The following is an 18,159-nucleotide window of genomic DNA, read 5'->3' as shown; positions in this document are numbered from 1 at the left end:
CATCAATTTCATATATTGTACTTGATAAAACTTTATTTCTTTTAAAATCTCCTGGGACTTTGGTTTCACCCTCAATTTCTTCTCTCCTTCCTTTATCTTTTCCAGAATTTTGTCTTTTTTCTCATTTTGCCTTTTCTTCCTAATTGCATTCTGTTGTATCAAAAAACCTCTCATTACGGCTTTACTTGCGTCCCAAATTACTCTTTTTTCCACTGAAGTATTCATATTTATCTCAAAATAATCTTTCAAAGTTTTTTGGGCCTTTTTAATAAATTCATCATTCCTGAACAAAGAGTCATTCATCCTCCATCTGAAGGAACCAGTTGGCATTAATTTCATTTCCATCTTCACCGCATTGAAGACCACAATGAGATCATGGTTTTAGACCCATTTCTTTCTCTTTAAAAAACCTCCATAACTGCACCCTAGTTTGAGCTTGTTCTGGGAATGTTTTGAAATATGAAATTTGGCACAGTTGCTATACAGTTTCTCCGAACAATAAAACAGGACTTGGCTTTCCCTGTACAACTTCTGTTAACCTACCCAGTCTGTGCTCATGCTCTGCAGTGATTAGCTAGTTCTCTCACACAAGCCACATAGATCTCCTGCGATTGCCACCTCTCGCAAGCGGCAGCGATTGCTCATAACTACTGAATGCTTATCCCCATACATCATTGCATGAAGACATCAATCCTTTTCAAGGTTATAAAGGATATTTTTCAAAAGCCAGCAAAGTTGACTTTCACTGTGGTGCTGATGCAAGGCAACTTAAATGCTTGTATAGTTGCTAAAGGTTCATAAATAAAAGAGAGAGAGATATACTGAGGGTTCTGGCTGTCGGTCAAATTGAAAAGCACACCCTGTATAATTACAGAATACATTTGTCTGCAGAAGAACTTGTCTGCTGCTTTAATTTCTTGAGGTTCCCACCCCTCTCCTCAAAACTCAAGAGGTTATAATTGATCAGACACATAAACATATCTCTCCCTTTTCTTCTCCTTTCCTGGCTTCAGCTAATTTTCTATTTCAAATGGAAATGAAAAGTCTTCTTTTGTGCAAATGCCTCTGAGTTATTTTTGGCCCAAATTAACACTGCAAAATGCCTACACATAATCTTTTTGCAAGTGTTTTTTCTGATGTTAGGAATAAATTAGAGCACTGCAAAAGGGAAACATCCAGATAATTCCTGTACTTTTAAGAAATTCCTTTGGTGAGGAGAGATCCTGAGTATTGATATAAAGGTGGAAAGATTTTCATGTGATTAAGGTAGTGGGTTAGCTGGCTGTGGTTTATAATTTAGGAAGGCCCTGAAAGGAATTTATCTGGGCAGAGGTTAGCATGAGTACAGTATTATTTGATATAATCAGTGTTCATAAATTGTAGCATGCTCCTTGGAACTGTCTTTTTAAAGTCATGCATTGTTTGCAATCACTGCCTTTGGGACTCTTTCTCCAATAGACAGTTGAAAAAGATAAAGTTTTTGGAAGCTGCAGAACTAAATTAATGTGTGCTGTGAAATGCTTTTTTAAAAAAGAAAAAAAAGGTGCTGGTATTCACTATGAAGTTGTTACAGTAAGTGCCATATTTTTAACATTGGAAAAAAATGTGCTGGTACTGCATACTCTTGAGTAGCCCCTGGAAAAAAGGACTGGTGCTGTGTCAAAAAACACCATGCTGTGTCAAAAAATATTATGCCATATATGGAGGCTATGACTGTATCTGGATTTTGCATTTTCAGGTCAGTCACAACTGTGTGAACTACAGGCTACTTTTGAAGTGGTGCTGGGAGTGGAACTTGGGTTGGCAACTTTGGCAGGGAAACTTGCTTAAATGGGATGCTTTAAACCCGCTTCATTGGGTGAGATAAATCATAGTGTCAATGTCCTCAGCTCATGCAGTAGGGCTCCTCCTTCCTTTCCTGCCCCCCTAAATCTTCTCTGGAGGGTTGGGGGACTCTTTGGGGTAGATTATGGGAAAACATGGGTGGTTGCAGGAGGGAGAAGAGTGTCCCATTGTACAAGTAGTTTTCCATTGTGTTGATGGAGTCTGTCATTGGATACTTGCCTTAGGTGCCGACAATTCCATACGATTTGTTGCTCAAAAGTATAGCCTATCTTACATAAGATATTAATATACATAACATTTCAGTAGTATTAGAAATGGAGCTAGCCAATGGAAGTGTGATTCTTGTTTTGGTTTTCTGCTGATAATTCCAATTTAGATTGCTTTTCTTTATAAAATTATTCCCATGGGTAACCTATCAGCAGGATTAAACTAAATATTCTATGCCACCATGTGTAAGTCCTACTGAAGCCATTTTGATCCTTATAATCTTCCTTTTTTCTGATGCCTGCATGCCTGTTTAGCAAATGCCATTGATATATTTAAATAGCTGTAGATTCGTATGGGGATTGGGCTGCCTTGCTGTTCGGCAGTTGTGTGGAGAATGCAATCAGACAGTCAATATAAACTTCTGTCCTTCCATTAAATCCCAGTTTAAAATGTCTGCATAATTTATTTTGAGCCAAAAATGACCTGCCTAAAGCTTGGCAGCTGTGAGATTGAGATGGTTTACCAGAAGGAATGTTTGTTTGCTTGAATTTATTGGTTTTCTTATATAGCAGAGTGAATAGGCAATTGCAAGAGTCCTTTGTGGGCTGAATAAGGGGATGATGACCAAGCTGCAGTGTGAAAGGCAATTGATTTTATAAAAAACAAGGATAAAAAAGATGCAGTTGCTTACCTGGTTTAAAGTGCAGAGGATGAATTCAGTATGTAATTACTTTCAACACATTCATTTCCATGGAGATCAGAAAACACAAAGCTAACCCTTCTTCTGTGCAGGTTAGCTGTGCTTTTAGGGTTCTGATCTAGATTGTTACTTGTGACTGAGTAATGTTGATAATCCAGTGAAATAATTTAGGGCTCATTCAGACATACCTTTGGCCCCAACCTTTCCAGGCACAGGTCCACACTTCCACAGTCCATGTCCAAGCACTGTTTCTTTTCTTTTTTTGCCCTGGTGCTTTACCCAGGAAAACTTACTCTTTAATACTGAAGCAGAACAAACAACAATTCAGGTTTTCTGTGGAATTGTTTTTAGTGGTAAAGAGCAGATTTTGTTGGCACTTGGATATGGAGCTTTGCATTTCAGACCTGTGCCTACAAATGTGACACAAAAGGAAGTCTTTCATAACGTTAAGTTGTATGTCTCCTAATTTAATACACAGAGTCCTTCCATCAGATTAATTAATTAAATGGAGCAACTGGATCACAGATGGTTGGCTCCTCTCAGAATGGTAGCATTATTTAATAATTTTCAGAATATGGTGGTAATTTGATGGCTTCCCACATAAACACTGATTAAAAAGACACATGTAGTGACAGTTAAAATAATCATACGATTTGGCTCTTTTTCCTTTTCTCTATGTGAGGAAAGGGCTAAAGCCCCATCCTTCAGTTTGGGACCAAATAGCTTGTTCCCAAAGTAACTGTTTTTTAAACAATGGAAGAAATTGTAGGAAAGATCCAAAGGCAGATCTCTCCTTTCATGTCTAGTTTAGTCCTTAGTTTAAAGAAAAGCCAAACTGTTCTTGAACATTGGATCCAATCACAAGTAAGATGTAATGTCACATGAATTCCATACCTTGCTAGGTTTAGTAATTTCTGCCTAGCAATGTGAAGCCCCCCCCAAACCCTCCTTTTAAAATACTCTTGCTGTTCTGGCTTCTGGGATAGCCCGCAAAGCCTCTGCAGGGGAGCGGGATGAAGGCTCCCCGCTGCCCTGTGGAGGCTTCGCACGGCTAAGGCAGAAGCTAGAACAGCGAGAGGGAATGCTGCGTAGTGCTTCCTCTCGCTGTTCTGGCTTCTGGGATAGCCTCACAGCCTGCATTCGCTCCATAAGACGCACACACATTTCCCCTTACTTTTTAGGAGGGGAAAAGTGCGTCTTATAGAGCGAAAAATACGGTAGTCAAGGTTTCTACAAAACCAGAAAAATGCCCCTTTATAGATTGATTTTTTTTTTTTAAAATTATAAACTTGAGTGTATTTCAGTTTGTTTTCTTCCCTTTGCTTCCCATTCTCCTTCAAGTCTTTCCACTTTTTTAGCACGATTCCCTTACAGCCTGCCCACGGTACATCCCAATTCTCTTTAATTAACACAAACACACATACACACACCTACGTTTAGGCAAATATTGAAGCAAAAGCCTCCTGCTGTTCTTAAAAAATCCACACTAAGGCAAACCTCTTAATTTTTCATGAATGTGAATGATCCGCAATGTGCGCAGGGTAGTTTGCTTATGCACTTAAAATTAATATTTGTAGGACGTCCCCAGCTTACAGTCTTCTACTGTATATGGCAAGTAGTCATTGGAAAATTTTCACTGATTATGTGCTGTAGATTGGTTCTGGATTGCAGTGGTGGTAAAGATTAACTGTCCAATAAAGCAGAAAATTGAAGTTTAGGTTATGATGTAGGACACCTAAGCTAAGAATAGACAGTATGGCGTACTAGTTAGTAGGATGTCTGACTAAGACCAGAAAAGTTCAAATTTCTGCTCAGCCATGTAGGTGACTGAGGTGAACTGGAGCTAGTGACTCTCTCTCATTCTACCCTATCTCACTTTGCTGTGAGGAGAAAGGGAAGGTGGGTGCCATGGCTTCTTGGATTCTGTCAGTATCTGCAATGGTTTGGCTGTCTCGAATGGAGGAGGAGGAAGGCCTTTTTAGAAATGAGTGGAAGTAATAGCCCTAGAAGCTTATTATCTTCATTTCAGGTGTTTTGAGATTGCCTGGGATATACTTTCAAGGGCATAGCCTTTTTTCCACATGTCTAGGACCATAAGGTAAAGGTAAAGGTACCCCTGCTCGTACGGGCCAGTCGTGTCCGACTCTAGGGTTGTGCGCTCATCTCACTTAAGAGGCCGGGAGCCAGCGCTGTCCGGAGACACTTCCGGGTCACGTGGCCAACATGACGAAGCTGCTCTGCAAGCCAGCACCAACACAGCACACGGAAACACCGTTTACCTTCCCGCTATAAAGCAGTACCTATTTATCTACTTGCACTAAGGGGTGCTTTCGAACTGCTAGGTGGGCAGGAGCTGGGACCGAAAGACGGGAGCTCACCCCGCCATGGGGATTCGAACCATAGTGGCCTGCTAAAAAACTATTGTCCAAGGACTGACATAAACTTGGAGCTGCTAGCCCTAGGCCTGATCGCTGTGTGCAAGGGCCAGGAGGAAGCGGAGCAAACTACAGAACAGTTCATCATCATCTTTTCAATGATTAGATGTTTGTGGGAGTGGTTTTCCCCTTTCTTTCTCTATTTGCCACCAGAAAATATTTCAATACATAGAGCTGATCCTGGGAACCACAGCTATGTCTTATTGGTTTGACGGAATGGGTGACGTGAACAAATTTAATCATCTTGCAAAAACAAAAGGTAAAGAGGGAGAGAGGAAAGTCGGTATGTGTGTGTGTGCTCACTTTGGTGACTCACTAATATTAAAATAGTTATTGTATTAAGCACAAGAGAGTATGTAAGATTATAAGATAGTAAACAAATCCAATTTTGAAATAAGAGGTGTGTTGCCAACTCCTCTCCCCTCAAGTCTCATTCCCAATGGCCTCGTTTCAGCACCCTCTAGGCAATTGTGGATGAAAATAGGATGTGGCAAGCCACCTCTGCTTCTGGAGTCTCCCCGTGAATAGGGTTTGTGTGAGGAGCTTCTGTGAGTAGCGCCAGCTGAGATGTTCCACTCCAATTCATGGGTCTGCCAGGAATTTGATAAAGAGGGTAAGGCGGGGTGGGCAAGTAAACCCCTTTTCTCTCTTTCAATAGTGGGAAATAGGTGAGGGTTAAATGTCAGGTGAACCATTCTCTTCCTCACCCGCCATGCTTTGGTTGTGTCCTAATTGTAGACACTTTTTATTCACTTCTTTCCAGATTTGTTCAAGCTTTGCTGAGCCTCCAAAGGGTAAATAATTCCACAATTCCATATTATACCTCACAAGAGCATTTTTGTATTGTGTTGATTTCAGAAAATGCCCTATTGTGTTCGTATGGGGGGGGGGGGAGAGGGTCCAAAATATTAACAAAACAAATAGTAGGGGAAGATATTTTCTGAATAAAATAGGTTAATTGAAATGTAAACCTTCAACCTTGCAAGCTAAACCGAAGTTTTAGTTTCATGAGCTAAAAAGATCAGAGCAAACTCTCAAATCAAGAGGGGATTTGTAGCCTAACTAGCTTACTGAATAAGCAGAGGAAAATATGAACCCCAAATGCTCAGCAGCAGGCAAATTTCTGCGAAAAAAAAGTGTACAGGTTTTTGAGCATTTGAATGAGCTACGGAGCTGTCATGTAATCTAGTTTTTGCTGAATCTGCCTTGCTCAAAAATGTATCAATCTTCTTTTTTGCTTGCTAAATCAGCAGGGAAGGGGCAGGCAGACTGGTAATAGAGGTTAAAGCCTTGATAGCTGCAGTTCTGAATTGTCAGGATGGTAGGGCTTTTTTTGTTTGTTTAAAAAAATATTATTATTAAAAGCTGAGCTGGCAGTACTGCTTACCATCTGGAATTGTGAAGGCCAAGGCCTCAACTTCACACCCTGTTCATTTGACCCTTATTATTCTTATCTTAACTCAATTCGTCCAGTAGCTTGTTCCTTGGGAAGTGGGAGGTACAACGGAGAATCCCCACAACATAATTTTCCAGCTACAGCTCTATACAACCCCCTGGTATCTAGTCTGCCATATACAGCAATTAATTGTAACACTGAAAGTCGTGTTTTTAATACCCTGGGACTAATTCCTTATGGAGCTTGGAAACATGCCCTGTAATTTGCAAGCGATCGTGGCAGTTGGCAAACAGTGTTTGATTCGCCAGCGATGCAGGCGTTTTATCAGTTACCCGCTACAGCTGCAGTGAATCTCAGATGGTTTGACCTCATTAGGGCATTCCCCCAGCCAGGACGCTTTGAAGATTGTGGCTTTCAGCTCCAAAGTATTCCATCTGGAATCTGAATGATCCACTTCAGTTATGGTCAAACTTGCCCTTCAGTATATATGCTGCTGTCAACAACGTCTGTATTCCTGAACATTCCAATAAATGCCATTAAGCAGGGTGGCCATGTGTCCTCCTTTACAGAGGACTGCCCTCTGTTTGAAGGTGTCCTCTGTTTGAGGGCTGTCCAATCCAAGTCTGGTTTAACGATAAGGAACCATAAAAAGAAGCCTTGAAGTTGTCCATTGATGGTTAGCAGCACATGGTCTGTAGACTGAGCAGGCATACAAGATGCCTGGTGTCTTCCCCACTATATAGCAAGATGTGTATTTCTATCAAAACTACAATAATAATTTCTAAATTTGCACCTATACATATACAATATCATATGCAAATGTTATGCAAATTGATGTCGTTTTTTATCTTTTTTGTGATGCAAATTCTCCTTTGTGACAGTGCATGACAACTCTATCATTAAGTCTTATCCAGAGCAAACAAGTTAAGCCTTGTTAGTAATGGTGACATGGTTTTATGTGTTGGTTTGTAGAATACACACACACACACACACACACACACGTATATGTGTGTGTGTGTCCCCATATGAGCGATTCTGACTGTTCCTGGATTACTGCTTATGTGGGCAAATATACAAACCTGGAATTTGCAGATATAATAAGCAGTTCCATGACAAATGCAATGCTGGAAAATGCTGTGACCCGGTTCGCACTTTGGATGCTGGAAAATGCTGTGACCCGGTTCGCACTTTGGATGCGTCCATTTGTGTGCCTACCGCAGGTCAGTTGCTACTGCTAAGCTGTTGGTATTGCTACAGTGCAGGGGTGCCATTTTGAATAAAACATTGGGGGGGGCAAGTAAGCCCTACCCTGCATAACTGATCACATGACATGGACACCATTTGAATGCCAATGCCCATCAACTTTGGGGCCCCCTCAAATATTTTAGTGGGGTGGCTGAAGGGACCTCTGCCCCTAGGAGTTGGCTATTATTCTATAGTGTTAGTTTGTGTTGCAAGTGCTCAAGGACAGGGGGTGAGCTGGCAGAAATGTTGCTAAGGATATGAAGCAGCTTTCTGTGAACTGGATGTTTGGCTGATTATTTTGATGGGGAAGGTCTGTAGCGGAGTGGTCGAGCATCTACTTTGCAGGCAGAAGATCCCAGGTTCATTCCTCTTCATGTCTTACACAGGGCTGGGACTGTCTCCTGTCTGTAACCCCCAGAGAACTGTTGCCAGTCAGTGTAGATAATACTGGGTGAGATAGACGAGTGGGCTGACTCAGCATAAGCAGGGCTGTTTTTCTAGAAAAAGAGGTGCCAGAACTTGCCGTGAGCAACTCCCTCATTCTCTTAAAATGGCAGTGGGGCGCACTTGAGCAGAGCTGGAACTGAGTTCTTGTGAGTTCTGGCTGAAAAAAGCACTGAATATTAGGTAGCTTCCTCTGTTACCAAGACCATGCCTGCTATTTTGTTTTGAAGATCAATATATGTTCAAAAGTCTGGCATACCCTGGCAATTACATAAATAGGTGATATATATATATTTGGTTCATTTTCACAGTGTTCTTACAGTGCTTTATTGCTTTAAAAAATGTCAGCATGAGAACATGTAAAGTTCATTACTCGGATTTGTGGGGATGTGGAGGGTGAAGGTGGGGGTTAAAACACTGGATTTTGTCATTATCTTTTCCTCCTTTTAAGCTCTTTAATACTTCACAATCCCTACAGCAGAATGACCTTTGCTGAGAGAGCTGGATGTCTGCCCTTGACAGAGCCTCGCAACCAGAACACTTTAATGACAGCTCAGAGATCAGCCAGGCATTGGCCAAGCCAGCAGAGAAACTCCTTCTGAACATTAGGGCAACCTCTGTGTAGCTCTGGGAGCCAACTTGAAGCCAAACCTGCGAGATGATTAATAAGAGTGAACATGCAGCAAGACTTTAAGGCAAAGGATGGGGACTGACTAAAAAACAATTCCATACGCAGAAGGTGTTTTCTTCATGTGTGAAGTTACAGTGACGGATGGAGAATGAATAGGGCATAGCAGAAATTAAAGTCTTAATCATGATCACTCTTACTAATGTGGTTGGTCTAATACCATATTTACTTGAATCTAATGCTAACCTTTTTTGGCCAAATTATGCTGCGTAAATTAAGGTGCATATTAGATCTGATGGCACATTTACATTTGCCAGCAAATACTTTTTTTGGTTTCAAGGTTCTGAAAACTGAGGTGCTTATTAGATTTGATGGTGCATTAGACACAAGTAAATATGGTAATATTGCAACTGAGAGACACCACTGCACTCTGTGAATGGCCCTGACTGGTTCAAGAGACAACCTACCCTTCACGCTTTCCCCAGATGAATAAAAGTACCATCTCCGAATGGTCTGTGGCCTGACTCAGGTCTTTGACACAAAAGTAAACAGCCTTTTGTAATCAGCCTGACCTTTCACGATGCAATCTTGTGTAAAGAGGAGGTACTGCAGTTGGTAGGAGCATTATGGAACTGTGACTTTAGCTAGTCATGCTAAATTTCATTCACACCAGTGGGTGTGGTGTGACACCACATTGTTGGACTTGTCATCACTTGCCCAACATTTCCATGCATGCACACTTTTGTGGCCCCCAGGATTCACCCATGAAAACAATGGGTAAGAACCGTATGCCTGTATCCCACCCCAAATTTCATCTCCTGCAATCTCATTGGTTAATGAGAGTTGCAAACGGGTTTCTTTCCTGGAAGCAATTAACACAGAAATGAGTGCTAAACTTCTATTGTATTCTCCTAGAACTCCAGAAGTAGCATTTACTTTACATTTTAAGGTAAAGCAAATTATCAGGCAAAGAAACACTGGAAAAATGGAATAAACTGCTGCCTGAATGAGGCCCGAGACATGAAAAAGACTTTGAGAGTTATACCACAAGCAGTGGTAATGAGATGGGTCCCTTCCATGTCACTTAACGGAAAAGTGTAGAGATTTGGAGGGGTCAAGTCTTGTTACCAGACCATAACTATGTTCTCTGAGGTGCCTCTCTCCCATAGTGAGCTAGAACATTGACTTGTCACACTGCATATTCATGATTTTCTATACTGTACTGTCACAAGCTGATGATGTTAGCTGAGATACTACACACTTCCACAGTCCACCAAATCTTATCTAGTGTTATATGAGGATGCCAAAGTTTGACTTGCTATTTTCTGTTGGTCACTTTAAAAAAAAACTTGTCTTTTTGGAATCCAGTTTGTCTTTTTAGAATTTGACCTGATTTGGCAGCTTTGTTCTCTATCTGTATCAAGTCAGAACGATGACAACTCCATTGTCTCAAATCTCTGTGCTGCGGGGTTATCACCTTGACTTGAAACTCCTTCAATGTGTCTGTCACAGTAGCTGAGGTAATTTTCAAGGATGTTTTCAATTTATTCAGCTGTGAGTATATTCCCAATGCTGCCTGCATTTCATAGTTTCAGAACAATTCAGCTTCAAGACTACAAATTATACAGTGAAGGTTGCCTTCATTGTGGTTATTATTATTCATTTATTAAAACTTTCTACACAAGCATCTCAGTGCGATGTACAATAAACAGCTGAAACAGTTAAGAACACACAAAAAATCCCAGCGGATGTGTTAAAAAATACAAAACTAAATAGACACCATTGCAACAATAATTTACTAAAACAATACTAACTGCTTAAGGAAAAGAAATAGGATGCTCTCTGACACTTTCAGATGTACTTTCCTCCAGTTCAATATTCATTGCTGTACCATCATCATAAATAATCACTTCCACTATTATTGCAGCTACTACTACTAGTTAGTGATAGTAGTATCCCTGGAAAACAAGGTGGGCATAAAGAAAAAATAGTTACGTAGCTCAGTCGGTAGAACATGAGACTCTTAATCTCGGTGTCATGGGTTCGAGACCTACGTTGGGCAGAATATTCCTGCATTGCAGGGGGTTGGACTAGATGACCCTCATGGTCCCTTCCAACTCTTATGATTCTATCAACCATATTCTATCCAAATGATGCTTATTATTTATACACCTGCAGTATGTCCATGTGTACAAAATGTCCATGTGGTGAGAGACCCTGCAAAAATAAGAAACCATGTTGTGCATGACAAGATTTTTGCATACATTTGGGGCCCCTATGTGATGTTCACCACACACACATGGATCTTGTGAAGATGGCAAGAGTGCGACTTCCACCTCAAACTTCCACCTCAAAAGGTTTTTCCTTTTGTCACTTGTGTTTAACATCACTCCTTAGTCCGAGAGCCAGTGTGGTGTAGTGGTTAAGAGCGGTAGTCTCGTAATCTGGGGAACCGGATTCGCAACTCCGCTCCTCCACATGCAGACCTTGGGCTAGTCACACTTCTCTGAAGTCTCTCAGCCTCACTCACCTCACAGAGTGTTTGTTGTGGAGGAGGAAGGGAAAGGAGAATGTTAGCCGCTTTGAGACTCCTTCGGGTAGTGATAAAGCGGGATATCAAATCCAAACTCTTCTTCTTCTCCTTCTTCTCTAGGTGACTTAGTCATTCTCATATTAGACCTATGGCTTAAGTTAAACACACACAAACACGCTGTGATGGGACGATGAGCTGCTTGTGTGTAAAATCCTAGTCCCTCAGAGTTTGGTCAAGTTTGCAAACCTCTGTCTGTAACGGAGCCCCTTAAACATGGCTCCGTCAGTCGCTGGCAGATTCCGACAGTGGTTGCTTTCGGAATCGCTTCCAACATAAAAGCTCCTTAACGGAAACACGTCTTCTGGACTCTCTGCGTGACAGTTTCCGGCGAGGAGTGGGTGTCCCTACAGGAGGTCCTGAAACCTCCCCACTGTTTTCGCTGGAAGTGTCTCTGAGCCATCCCTCCAGCTCCCTTTCCCTCAGCCCAGCTCCTCTCCCCCTACTGGTTCCCTCTTCAGCTGCTGAGTCTCTCCCAACCTGTGTGAGCCCTTTCACTTCCCTTCCTTCCGATGGCAGTTCCCTGACATCCACCTCCCCTCCAGGGCCCCCTTCATCCCCTCTCGCCCCCTCCTCTACGGGCGGTGAGGAGGCAAAACCCCGGAATGAACTTCCTTCATCTTCCGATGTCCCGAACACTTCTCTCCACCTGTTGCGGTTCCTGGTCTCGAAGTACTCCTCCTCCTCAGAGTCCATCTCCCCTTCCCCTTCCGATTCCGAGAATCCTTCCAACTCCTCCTCCTCATCGGTGGTCCCAAAGTATTCCCTCCGGAACCTCTCCACAGGCTGAGGTTTCCTTGGGAACCTTTGATGGAACGTTTCTATCAATACCTCGTCATTGATATCTTCTGCCATTACCCAAGTGTTTTCTGACTCCGGTTCTCCTTCCCACGCTACCAAATACTCCACCTGATCCCCCTTCCATCTGGCGTCGAGGATTTCTGCCACATGGCTGCTGCATTCCCTTTCTTCTATGACCGGTCCCCGAGTGGCCATCCCTTCTCGTCCCCCCTCATACGGTGACAGTAACGACCTGTGAAATACTGGGTGCAGTTTCATGTGGTTGGGTAACCGGAGCCTGAAAGCCACTGGGTTGACCTGTTGAATGACCTCAAAGGGACCCAATCTCCTGGGTCTTAATTTCTTACAACCTCCTTTGAACGGCAACCCTTGGGTTGACAGCCACACCCTATCTCCCACCCTTATGGTTTCACCTTCCCTTCGGTTCTTGTCTGCCTGCCTCTTGTATTCTTCCTTCGCCCTTTCTAAGTTGAGTTGGAGCTGACGATGGATTGCTTCCATTTCTTCTACAAAATGCTCGGCTGCCGGGACACCCCATCTCTCCCCTTCTCCCCCTGGGAAAGCCCTGGGATGACACCCATAATTAGCCAAGAAGGGGCTCATCCCTGTGGACACATTCTCGGCATTGTTGTAGGCAAATTCCGCCAGCGCCAACTTTTCTACCCAGTCATTCTCTCTGTCATTGACATAACACCTCAGGTATTGCTGGAGGACCCCGTTTGCTCTTTCCGCCTGCCCGTTGGTTTCAGGGTGCCGGGCAGTCGAAAAGTTGACCTCCACCTGCAGTAAGCTCATGAGCTTCCTCCAGAACCTGGAAGTAAATTGTTTTCCTCGGTCTGAGACCACCCTCAATGGCACCCCGTGCAACCTAAAAATGTGTTCTACAAATAACTTCGCTGTCTCTTCCGCCGTGACTGCATGCGAGCAGGCTACAAAGTGGCACATCTTTGTTAGTAGGTCTACCACCACCATGATGGCTGTTTTCCCCTTGGACTTCGGCAGATCAGTCATAAAATCTATCGACACTGCCTCCCAAGGTCGTTCTGGGGTTGGTAAGGGTTCTAATAGCCCCGCCGGTGCCCGCCTCTCCCCTTTGGCTCGCTGGCATTGCTCACACCCTCTTACATACTCCCGTACATCTTCCCTCACCTTAGGCCACCAAAATTCCCTGGTGACCAACCACATGGTTTTGTGTTGTCCAAAATGCCCCGCCGTGGGGCTGTCGTGCAACTGCTTGAGTACCCTCCCCCTTAAGTCTCCTTCAGGGATATACAGTGCCCCTTTGTAATACAAAGCTCCATTTCTTTCCTCGAAACCCCCTGGTTCCTCTCCCTCACCCCTAAGACCTCTGAGCTTATTCTGGGCGTATTCATCATTCTCTGTTTCCTCTACCAGTTCTCTTTGTCCCACCAATGCCGCCCCACACACCCAGCGGTCCTCTGGAATGACATGTCTCTCTTCGGGTGCTCCCTCCTCCTCCAAATATTCAGGTTTGCGTGAGAGAGCGTCCGCCCTAATGTTCTCTGGGCCTGGCACGTAACAAATCTCAAAGTTAAATTTGGAGAACTCCTGGGCCCATCTCACTTGCCGTTGGTTGAGCACTCGTGCCGTCCTCCAATACTCTAGGTTCTTGTGGTCAGTGCACACTTGCACCTTATGTTGTGCGCCAATTAGCAGGTGCCTCCATCTCCGGAACGCCTCATGAATGGCTAGTAGTTCTCGGTCATACACCGTGTAGTTCCTCTCGGATTTGTTCAGCTTTCGCGAAAAAAAGGCACACGGTCTCCACTCTGACTCCTCCTTCCCTGGCTGCAGAAGCACCGCCCCAATCGCTCTGTCTGATGCGTCAGTTTCCACTCTCATCGGTTTTTGTAAATCCACATGCAGGAGTTGTTGTTCCGAGGCGAAGGCCCTTTTTAGTTCCTCAAATGCTCGCTCCGCCTCCTCAGTCCAAACGAACTTCTTCTTACTGCTGAGACAGTCCGTAATGGGCGCCGTCAGGTGGGCAAAGTTTCGGATGAACTTACGATAGAAGTTCCCAAATCCTAGGAACCTCTGCACATCCTTCCTTGTTTTGGGTGTTTTCCATTCCAGCACCGCCTGGACCTTGCCGGGATCCATGGCCAATCCCTTGTCTGACAGGCGATACCCCAGGAATTCCACCTCCTTGGTATGAAACTGACACTTCTCCAGTTTCACCCACAGCTGGTTGGCTTGCAGCCTGCTCAACACTTCTCTGACGTCTCTCACATGCTGCTCCTCATTCTCAGAATACACCAACACGTCGTCTAAGAAGGCCACACAATTCTTGTAAAGCAAAGGCCCCAGGACGTGGTTCATAAACGATTGAAAGCACGCGGAGCCTCCTTGTAGGCCGAAGGGCATAACTAAATATTCAAATGCCCCCAAAGGGGTGAACATGGTGGTTTTCCATTCATCCCCCTTCCTTATTCGTATCAGGTTGTACGCCCCCCTTAGGTCCAGTTTAGTAAAAATCTTTCCCTTCCTGACCCTTGTCAAAATGTCGTCAATCCTGGGCATAGGGAAAGCCACTGGTTCTGACACTGCATTTAAGGCCCTGAAGTCACACACAAGCCTCGGCTTGTTCGTGTTTTTTTTATCCACAAAAAACACTGGGCTGCCCCCCACCGCCCTGGACTCTCTGATGAACCCTCTCTTCAGGTTCTTGTCAATGAACTCTCTTAGCTCCTGCATCTCTCTGTCTGACATGGCGTACAGCTTGCCTACAGGGAGCTGTGCCCCAGGGAGTAAATTGATTTGACAGTCAAAGGGTCTATGCGGGGGTAATTGGTCAGCTTCCCTTTCGCTGAAGACGTCGCGGAGATCTGCGTATTGTCGTGGTACCTTCACGTTCTCCGTTACTTCAGTCCCTGCTAGGGTGGCTTGGGCCCCTGCCAAACCCTTTCCCTCTTTGCAGTGTTCTAAGCAATGTGCTGAACCAAAAGAAACCACTCTCTGATGCCAGCCCACCAGCGGATCATGTAACGCTAGCCAGCTCATCCCCAATATAATGGGAGCTCCTCCCAAGGTGGCCACATTAAACGCTATCAGTTCGGTGTGCCTTGCCACCTTCATTATCATTGGGACGGTCTGCAAGCTGACTTCTCCTCCCAACAGCTCCCTGCCATCGATCGTGGTCACCTGCAGGGGGTTGCTTAAAGGGATCGTCTGTATCTGGTGTTCAGCTGCAAACTCTTTGCTCATGAAATTGCAGGAGCTGCCTGAGTCCAACAGCGCCTTTATCTTTAGAGGGTGTCCGTTTGGCAGCTCTAGCGCCACTTCTATCACTAAGGCGGGTTTAGGAGGTTCTGGCGTGGGCACTTTCACTGCTCTTTGGCCTGACTGCTGTGCCCCGACGGTGGCAGCCAGGCGTTGGCTTTTACTTGCTTCGGTATTTCTTCCTCTCTTCCCTCCACAGCTCCTACCATCCCTTGCCATTCCTTCCTCTGGGGGCAGACTCTGGCAAAGTGACCTGGCTGTTGGCAGAGATAGCATTTCCGGGCGCCTTTTCCCTCCTTCTTTCCCCCCTCACTGGGCTTTGAAACTGCGCGCGCGCGCGCTGTTCCGATTTCCATCGGCTCTGCCGGCGGGAAAGTTGGCTCTGGAATGTCTGGAATGCGGAACTCCTTCCAACGTTCCCCCTTCCCTTCCCGCCTCTCCAATGCTCTCGCCTCCTGGCGCGCTCCTATGGTCAGCGCTGATTTGGTCAGCTGGTCCATAGACTCCGCCCTGGGCGCCCGGGAAAGTTCGTCTTTCACAGCCGAAGAAAGCCCTTCTTCAAAAAGCATTTGAATGGGTTCCGCCGATAGATCCCACCCCAATTTATGGATCAACATGGTGAATTCAGTCCAGTACTCACGGACAGATCGGCTCCCCTGTTTGCAAGCCATTAACTGTCTGCGGACCACTCCCTGTTCAATATCGCTGGAAAACATCAGATCCATGGCGCGAAAGAACTTCATCGTGTCCTTTAGGACGTCACTATTCGCTGCCATCAGGGGTCTAACCCAGTCTCTCGCCCCCTTTTCAAGATGCCCAATCACGAAAGCCACTCTTGATTCCTCGTCAGGGAATTCATCAAACTGCAGATTGAGGGCATATTGCATCTCTGTCCGAAAGCCATGATAGTCTTTGGGCTCCCCCCCAAACTTCTGCACCAATCCTGGTACCTTTCTGACGAGCTGGGTGTCTTTCCCCTTTTTGTCTGCATCCTGAGCCCTCCTCTCCTCAAGCCTCGCCGTCTGCAGCGCTAGCTGGACCTCCAACACCCGGTACCTTTCTTCCAGGCTTGGACCCGCTCCAGCTCCTGCTTCTCCGGTTCCGGCTGGGTTGCTCATGATGCCTTCTCCTGCACAAGCTGCTCACGAAGACTGTCGGAATGCTGTGATGGGACGATGAGCTGCTTGTGTGTAAAATCCTAGTCCCTCAGAGTTTGGTCAAGTTTGCAAACCTCTGTCTGTAACGGAGCCCCTTAAACATGGCTCCGTCAGTCGCTGGCAGATTCCGACAGTGGTTGCTTTCGGAATCGCTTCCAACATAAAAGCTCCTTAACGGAAACACGTCTTCTGGACTCTCTGCGTGACAGTTTCCGGCGAGGAGTGGGTGTCCCTACAGGAGGTCCTGAAACCTCCCCACTGTTTTCGCTGGAAGTGTCTCTGAGCCATCCCTCCAGCTCCCTTTCCCTCAGCCCAGCTCCTCTCCCCCTACTGGTTCCCTCTTCAGCTGCTGAGTCTCTCCCAACCTGTGTGAGCCCTTTCACTTCCCTTCCTTCCGATGGCAGTTCCCTGACACACACACTTCTGTTTTACAAGCTTGCAGTACCTATGACGTGTGCTTTTCAACATAGCCCTTTGCTGCTAATGGTTGAGCCCAATTTCCAGCCCAATGCTCTTTCATCAGTTGGCTGTGCACTGGACCATCAGGCGGAGAAAAGTTAATGAGGGGAAAATGGTCATAGCAATTGCCTGGTAAATGAATCATGTAACTGTCGGGTGACTAGGCATTCCCGTTTAGTTGGGCTGTCTGAACTGATTAGTCTGGAACAGGGTTTCTGTCAGCATTTTGTATCAATTGGCTAGATTTTCAGCTAGCATACTAGGCATGTGCTGCTTCCTTAACTGCACAAGAGACCCTCCGAATATTAGATAATATTTTGAGTAATTGTACTATAGGCAGCTGGAGAGATTCTTCCCACTCATCTTCCAGTATTCCTTTTTCAAAGTATGGGTCACATCTACACTATACATTTGAAACACTCAAACCACTTTCCCCAAAGAATCCTGGCTTCCCTGAAATAATCCTAGGAACTGTAGTTGATTAAGAGTGCTGACATCACATAGCTACAGCACCCTTAATAAATTACAGTTCCCAGGATTCTCAATGACTGTTAAAGTGGTATAAGAATGCTTAAAATATATGGTGTGGATGTATCTTTCATCATCAGTTTAGCCTTAGGTGAATGGCTTTACTAGTTTGAAGGAATGTGGTTGCAAGCTGGGTGCAGGAGCCTTAAGACCTTTCCCCCTCTTCATTTCCTTCCTTCTCTGTACCACTGTGTGCCACTCAGTAACATATCAATCATGGCTGATTGCCCTGAATATCTACAGAACGTGCAAATGCTGTACATTTGCAACCATTGTTTTTCAGGTGGCATGTAAACATGTAATGTTTAATGGTTGTCTCACATCAATAGAGTGATAAATGTGCTTAATTCCACAGCTCTGCAATCAGGCATAGGAGAACACATTTACAGCCCTCTGTTAGCAATCACATTTCTCCTTTGCATTGAAGCACTGGTGTTTCCAAACACCACAATAAATAAATAAATAAATAAATAAATAAATAAAT

Source organism: Podarcis pityusensis (assembly GCF_964106645.2).
Source record: "Podarcis pityusensis genome assembly, chromosome: 7".
Lineage (NCBI taxonomy): Eukaryota > Metazoa > Chordata > Lepidosauria > Squamata > Lacertidae > Podarcis > Podarcis pityusensis.
Note: the sequence above shows the minus strand (reverse complement) of the source record.